The sequence below is a fragment of the Triticum dicoccoides genome, chromosome 3A (genome assembly GCF_002162155.2).
Source record: "Triticum dicoccoides isolate Atlit2015 ecotype Zavitan chromosome 3A, WEW_v2.0, whole genome shotgun sequence".
NCBI classification, from domain to species: domain Eukaryota; kingdom Viridiplantae; phylum Streptophyta; class Magnoliopsida; order Poales; family Poaceae; genus Triticum; species Triticum dicoccoides.
Window position 1 is genome coordinate 167372813 of NC_041384.1, and position 7360 is coordinate 167380172.

Here is a 7360-nt window from a genome sequence, read left to right on the forward strand (position 1 = left end):
ATATCCTTTGGCCGGACTGTTGGACTATGAAGATACAAGATTGAAGACTTCGTCTCGTGTCCGGATGGAACTCTACTTGGCTTGGAAGGCAAGCTAGGCAGTACGGATATGGATATCTCCTCCTTTGTAACCGACCTTGTGCAACCCTAACCCCCTCCGGTGTCTATATAAACCGGAGGGTTTTAGTATGTAGGACAACATACAATCATACCATAGGCTAGCTTCTAGGGTTTAGCCTCTTCGATCTCGTGGTAGATCAACTCTTGTAATACTCATATCATCAAGAATAAATCAAGCAGGACGTAGGGTTTTACCTCCACCAAGAGGGCCCGAACCTGCGTAAAACATCGTGTCCCCTGCCTCCTGTTACCATCCGCCTTAGACGCACAGTTCGGGACCCCCTACCCGAGATCCGCCGGTTTTGACACCGACAGCAACAGTCTCACCATCTTCATCATCATCATCCTCATTGTACTCTTCTTGTGCCACCAACCCCTTGGCAGGAGTCTTCTTGGTGAAGTTGTTCTTGTTGGGGAAGGACTTGGCCTTGTATTTTCGGATAAGCTTGCCACCATTGTATTCCCTCTTCTCGTACGGGCACTCCGTAACAAAGTGGATCACATTTACACAATTATAGCATGTTCTCACACGTTTCTTGCCCTTTGCGCCACTTGAGTTGTTCTTGTTGAAGTTGGGCCTTTAGTTCTTCTTGCTCCAAAATTGCCGCGAAGCGAGAGCCATGTGCTCATGATAGGCATATTTGGTATCTTCATGGCAACACTCCTATACTTCATGTTCACCCTCTTCTTCCACACTAGCCTTGGCCTTCAAAGCAAGGTTGAGATTATTTGCTCGTTGAGAATGCAACACCACATTATCGGTGGTCTTGTCCAAGATCCTCATTGCAACAAACTCATCCAACACTTCACTTGAGGACAAGGCGTGAAGGTCCGGGCTTTGACGGATGACGGAGGACATGGCCTTATGGTATGGCATCATGGCCTTGAGAAACTTGTGCTTGATCCAATTCTCATCCGTATCCTTGCTCCCATGATTTCGGAGTGAGATGGGGAGAGTGGTTAATCTTCGATAAAGCTCTCGAGCTTCTTCATCTTCAATCATTGCAAACTCATCAGCTTCATCTTGCACCACTTAAAAGTTTGAGCGTTGAATGCTTGCGCTTCCCTTGTAAATGGAGACAACATGTTGTCATGCTTCCTTGGCCACAGTGAAAGGTCGGAGGTGCGCAATATCTTCGAGTGGAATTGCTTCTTGGAGAATGAAAAGAGCGGACTCGTTGAATTGATGATCCGTGGCTTCTCTAGGAGTGAAGTTGCTTGGGTCGTGCGAGTAGAAACCTTGCTCAATAATTCTCCAAAGATTAGTAGAACTATGATTTAAATGACGTTTAAAGCGATACACCCAAGAGGCAAAATCCTCATTTTTCACAAGCTTAGGAGGAGGACCAACATGATTCATATGCGTGGAGGGAACTGGTCCACAATAATTAAGAGGAGGCTCAACATGGCAAAAGATGCCATTTCCACTTCTACCACAAGTCAAAGGAACTTGATCACTAGTAGCTTCCCCCTTGTTGGAGTTAGCATCCGTCACCTTGTTAGTGGGATCGACCACTTCCAACGGTGCGGTGGATAGTTTAAGACCATCAAGAAAATTCTTGAGCATGACTTTGACCTCGGTCATCATGGAGGTTTTCAATGTGTCCAAAGCCACATTGAACTCCTCACGAGAGACCGAGGATCCCCCATCGGCCGCAGACAAAGTGGGATTCGCACCGGGGTGCTCCTCCACCTCGTCTGTGGTGTCAACCATACTCTTCGGACGGAAAAGTCCTTAATAAAGAGACGAGGCTCTGATACCAATTTAAAGGATCGATATAGTTGACTAGAGGGGGGCGGTGAATAGGCAACTAACCATTTTTATCTTTTCTTGGCCAAATTAAACTTAGTATCAAAATAGGTTGTCTAGATGTGCAACTAGGTGAGCAACCTATATGATGCAACAACAACAAGCACACAAGCAAGCAAGGGATATAACACAATAAAAGCTTGCACAAGTAAAGGTAAGAGATAGCCAAGAGTGGAGCCGGTGGAGACGAGGATGTGTTATCGAAGTTCCTTCCCTTTGAGAGGAAGTACGTCTCCGTTGGAGCGGTGTGAAGGCACAATGCTCCCCAAGAAGCCACTAGGGCCACCGTATTCTCCTCACGCCCTCACACAATGTGAGATGCCATGATTCCACTATTGGTCCCATTGAAGGCGGCGACCGAAACTTTACAAACAAGGTTGGGGCTCTCTCCACAACCGAATTGGAGGGTCCCAACGAAACCATGGAGCTTCACCACAATTGAATATGGCTCCGAGGTGACCTCAACCGTCCAGGGTGCTCAAACACCCAAGAGTAACAAGATCTGCAAGGGATTAGTGGGGGTCAAATTTCTCTTGGTGGAAGTGTAGATCGGGGCCTTCTCAACCAATCCTAGAAAATCCATAAGTTTGATTGGCTAGGGAGAGAGATCGGGCAAGAATGAGCTTTTGAAAGGCAATGGAGCTTGGGGGAAGGGGTCAACCCTAGGAAGAAGAAGACCCCCCCTTATATAGGGGAACAAAATCCAACCGTTTTTTGCCCTGTGCCTGCAGCTAAGCGGTACTACCACTCCTAGGAGCAGTACTACCATGCACAAGCCTAAAATACACAGAGTGTATTTACGGTAGTGTCGCCGGAGCGGTACTACCATTGACCCTAGTAGTACTACCACTGAGGGTGTTTAAACTTGGAGGGGCAGCAGTAGTAGAGGGTGCCAGGGCGGCAGTACCATGCGAAGCGGTACTATCGTTCTAGTGCCTCTTTACTACCACTTAGTGCAAAGTGGGAACAGGAGCTTGCACAAAGGAAAACCCCGCAAGCGGTAGTGGAGATGGTAGTATGGGCTGTAGTACCACCGGAGTGGTACTACCGCACTACTACCGCCCTACTACCGTGAATTGCAGACCGACAATAGAACATTGCACGCTCGGGGAAACCCTAAGCGGTAGTGCCATGGAAGTACACAGCGGTACTACCGCATAAGCGGTACTACCGTGGGCACTAGCGGTACTACCGCTGGCAAGATGCTGAAACACCACAGAAAACATGGAAAAGCTCCAAAGAAGGGAAAGGAGGTTGTGGGTGCATATGGGGTTGTGTACATGTTGATTCCACCCACACCTTTCTGAAGCGGACACCCTCTTAATAGTATGGCTTTCCTACGACTCAAATCCACCGAAAAGAAACGTAGAGAACCGCCGTCTTCGATAGGCCCCGAGGGGCAGCGAATCGTCTAGTGCCTAGATATGAGATATCTAAAATGCTCAATGCACACGATTAGTCCACAAAATGCATTGTCATCAATCACCAAAACTACTTAGGGAGAAATATGCCCTTACAATAGGTGTCTACAATTTGCAAGATAGGATCAAGAACACAAATATCTTCATGAAAACATAATAGGTTCAGATCTGAAATCATGGCACTCGGGCCCTAGTGACAAGCATTAAGCATAGCAAAGTCATACCAACATCAATCACAGAATGTAGTGGATAATAGGGATCAAACCCTAACAAAACTAACTCGATTACATGATAAATCTCATCCAACCCATCACCGCCCAGCAAGCCTAAATTACTCACGCACGGCGGTGAGCATCATGAAATTGGTGATGGAGGAAGGTTGGTGACGATGATGATGGCAACGAATCCCCCTCTCCGAAGCCCCAAACGGACTCCAGATCAGCCCTCCCCATGAAGAACAGGACGGCGGCGGCTCCGTATTGTTAAACACGATGAACCCTTCTCTTTGATTTTTTTTTCTCCCCAAACATGAATATATGGAGTTGGAGTTGAGGTCGGAGGAGCTCCAGGGGGCCCACAAGCCTGCAGGGTGCACCCTAGGGCTTGCAGGCTGTAGGTGGCCCCCCTCTGGATAATTCTTGCGCCAACATTTTTTATATATTCCAAAAATATTCTTCATAAATTTTCAGGCCATCCCGAGAACTTTTATTTCTGCACAAAAATAGCACCATGGCAATTCTGCTGAAAACAGCGTCTGTCCAGGTTAGTTCCATTCAAATCATGCAAAATTAGAGTCCAAAACAAGGGCAAAAGAGATTGGAAAAGTAGGTATGATGGAGACGTATCAACTCCCCCAAGCTTAACCCATTGCTTGTCCTCAAGCAATTCAGTTGATAAACTGAAAGTGACAAATAAAAACTTTTACAAACTCTGTTTGATCTTGTTGTTGCAAATATGTATAGCCAACATTCAGGTTTTCAGCAAGGATTATGAACTAACCATATTCACAATAAAATTAGGTCTCACATTTACTCATATCAATGGCATAATCAACTAGCGAGCAATAATAATAAATCTTAGATGACAACACTTTTTCAAAACAATCATGATATGATCTGACAAAATGGTATCTCGCTAGCCCTTTCTAAGACCGCAAAACATAAATGCAGAGCACCCCTAAAGATCAAGGACTAACTAGACATTATAATTCATGGCAAAAGAGATCTAGTCACACTCATACTCAATATAAATTAATAGAAAAGCATACAAATGACAGTGGTGCTCTCTAACTGGTGCTTTTATAAGAGGATGATGACTCAGCAATAGAAGTAAATAGATAGGCCCTTCACAGAGGGAAGCAGGGATTTGTAGGGGTGCCAGAGCTCGAGCTTTTAAAACAGAGATGAATATAATTTTGAGAGGTATGCTTTCATTGTCAACATAACAACCAAGAGATCTCACTATCTTCCATGCTAGATACATTATAGGCGGTTCCCAAACAGAATGGTAAAGTTTTTACTCCCCCTCCACCAACAAGCACACTCCACAGCTGATCCGAAACAACGGGTACCATCCATACCAACAACAATCCTGTGGGAGTTTTCTTTGAAGTTACATTTTGATTTGATTTTGAGCATGGAACTGGGCATCCCGAATACCAGCCACTTTCTCATGAATGACAAGTGAATAAACACTCATCGTGAGAATAACCCACCTAGCATGAAAGATACTGACAACCCCAAGTCGCTACATGAGCGATTCGGGGGTACAAAACAGATTATTATTTGAAGGTTTAGAGTTTGGCACATGCAAATTTACTTGGAACGACAGGTAAATACCGCATATAGGTAGGTATGGTGGACTCATATGGAACAACTTTGGGTTTAAGGAAGTGCAGGCACAAGAAGTATTCCCTCTTAGTACAAGTGAAGGCTAGCAAAAGATTGAGGAGCGACCAACTAGAGAGCGATAACGGTCATAAACACGCATTGAGACTAACCAATATTGAGTGGAAGCATGAGTAGGATATAAATCACCATGAACATAAATATCATGGAGGCTATGTTATTTTTGTTTCAACTACATGCGTGAACATGTGTCAAGTCAAGCCACCCGAATCATTCAAAGGAGGATATCATCCTATCATACTACATCACAACCATTTTAAAAGCATGTTGGCACGCAAGGTAAAGCATTCTCAACTCCTAGCTAATTAAGCATGGCATGAGTAACTATAATCTCTAATTGTCATTGCAAACATGTTTCATTCATAATGGGCAGAATCAAGAACGATGAACTAATCATATTTACAAAAACAAAATAGGTCGAGTTCGAACCAGCTTTTCTCCATCTCAATCATTTCATCATATATCCTCATTATTGCCTTTCACTTGCACGACCGAATGGTGTGGATAATAATAAGAGTGTTTGTGCATTGGACTAAGCTGGGATTGATACGTCTCCAACATATCTATACATTTTTATTGTTCCATGCTATTATATTATCTATTTTGGATGTTTTAATGCATTAATATGCTATTTTATATGATTTTTTGGAATAACCTATTAACCTAGAGCCCAGTGCGAGTTTCTGGTTTTTTTTCCTTGTTTTAGAGTTTCGCAGAAAAGGAATACCAAATGCAATGAAACTTTTGCGATAATTTTTCTTGGACCAGAAGACATCCAGAGGGCTTGGAGTGCACGTCAGGAAAGCCACGAGGAGGCCACAAGGTTGGAGGGCGCGCCCCAACCCTTGTGGGCCCCTTGTGACTCCACCGACCTATTTCTTCCACCTATATATTCTCAAATATCCCGAAACCTTCGAGGGGAGCCATGAAACCACTTTTCCATTGCCCCAACCTTCTATACCCATGAGATCCCATCTAGGGGCCTTTTCCGGCATCTTGCTGGAGGGGGATTCGATCATGGAGGGCTTCTACATGAACACCATTGCCTCTCCGATGAAGCGTGAGTAGTTTAACACAGGCCTATGGGTCCATAGCTAGTAGCTAGTTGGCTTCTTCTCTCTCTTTGATTCTTAATACAAAGTTCTCATTGATGTTCTTGGAGATCTATTCGATGTAATACTTTTTTGCGGTGTGTTTGCCGAGATCCGATGAATTGTGCATTTATGATCAGCTTATCTATGAATATTATTTGAATCTCCTCCGAATTCTTATATGCATGATTTGATATCTTTGCAAGTCTCTTCGAACTATCGATTTGGTTTGGCCAACTAGATTGGTTTTTCTTGCAATGGGAGAAGTGCTTAACTTTGGGTTCAATCTTGCGGTGCTCGATCCTAGTGACAGAAGGGGAACCGACACGTATTGTATTGTTTCCATCGAGGATAACAAGATGGGGTTTTCATCATTTTGCTTGAGTTAATTCCTCTACATCATGTCATCCTTCTTAATGCATTACTCTGTTCTTATGAACTTAATACTCTAGATGCATGCTGGATAGCGGTCGATGTGTGGAGTAATAGTAGTAGATGCAGAATCGTTTCGGTCTACTTGACACGAACATGATGCCTACATTCATGATCATTGCCTTAGACATCATCATAACTTTGCACTTTTCTACAATTGCTTGGCAGTAATTTGTTCACCCACCGTAATATGTTCTATCTTGAGAGAAGCCTCTAGTGAAACCTATGGCCCCGGGTCTATTTTCCATCATATAAGTTTCCGATCTACAATTTTAGTTTCCTATTTACTTTCTTTGCAATCTTTTACTTTCCGTTCCATAAACCAAAAATACCAAAAATATCACTTTACCATTTATCCATCTATATCAGATCTCACTTTGCAAATAACCATGAAGGGATTCACAACCCCTTTGTCGCGTTGGGTGCAAGTTGGTGTTTGTTTGTGCAGGTATTCGGTGGCTTGTCGCGTTCTCTCCTACTGGATTAATACCTTGGTTCTCAAAACTGAGGGAAATACTTACTCAACTTTGATGCATCACCGTTTCCTCTTCAAGGGAAAAACCAAGGCAAGCTTTAGAGT